This window comes from Hippocampus comes, unplaced genomic scaffold (genome assembly GCF_001891065.2).
Source record: "Hippocampus comes isolate QL1 unplaced genomic scaffold, H_comes_QL1_v1.1 scaffold180, whole genome shotgun sequence".
NCBI lineage: Eukaryota > Metazoa > Chordata > Actinopteri > Syngnathiformes > Syngnathidae > Hippocampus > Hippocampus comes.
This window is the reverse complement of record NW_017805076.1, coordinates 795412-796503: the sequence shown is the minus strand read 5'-3', so window position 1 is coordinate 796503 and position 1092 is coordinate 795412.

The window sequence follows — 1092 nt, the reverse complement described above, 5'->3', positions numbered from 1 at the left end:
AAAGTGCATCTGAAAAATATTTACATGACAGTGTCAGATTATTTAGACAACTAACGATTGATTATTGTGTATTATTAATTGACAGAGGTAGGCACTCTGTAAGACTTAATGAAAGTCATCAGTACGTCACTGATGGATGCCCGATTTTCTGACAAATGAAGACTGACGAGAAACTCTTAAAAAAAAATGACAGACTATGCGCGGACGGAAGTGGGCTTTCATCTGTCAGAGTAATCGTGACTAACCGGGTCAAGTTAAACAAATGACTCGACACACAGGGAAGATTGTCTTTCTTCGGCAGAAGTGGACCTCTGAGAGCGAACGACGGGGAGTTGCTCCGTGATCACACTGAGAGTCCCTTGTCCTCCTGTCGGACTTTTATTGTTAACATATGCAAAATACAAGAAAGACACTGCCCCCGAGATTTGCATACCATGCCCCCGGTCCGGCCCCTCGGTAGTGACCTGATACGCTAACACCTCGCAGTCTAGTCTACCCGAATACACAAGTCACAGACTTTGCTGATGACAAATGTCCACCTGGGCGCAACAGCTGTTCCCAAACCGTCTTTTGATATTCAACAACACTTTGTTTCCAATTTGTTTATTCCCACTTTGTGATTGAGTCTAGCCTTCTTCCCTCTGTTCGCCCCCCTTGCTTTGACGCGATTACTGTACTCAAAAAGCCCTCTGCCCAAACGGCCGACACCTCTGCGCTGAGTACGCACCCAAACGTCCAGACATGCCCAAATTAACTGAAACTTTAAACATGATACCATTTTGCTCATAGATTTCTCTATCATTGCTCTAACAGCCGACTTGCCTAAGAAAACTGCATAGACTACAGTATATATGTGCCGTAGGACGCATATGCACCAAAGACCCAATAGATCAGGTGTCAAAGTCAAATGGACGGAGGGCCAGATAAAAAATTTTGCTGCAAGCCGAGGGCCGGACTGATCGAATGTTCATTGAAAATTTTAAAAATGACCACATATTGTTTATTGAACCAAATTTAATTGACTGAAAACCTAACAAATACATTCCAATACGGTCAGATAAATAAAGCAACATTTTTTATGGCTATGTCAGT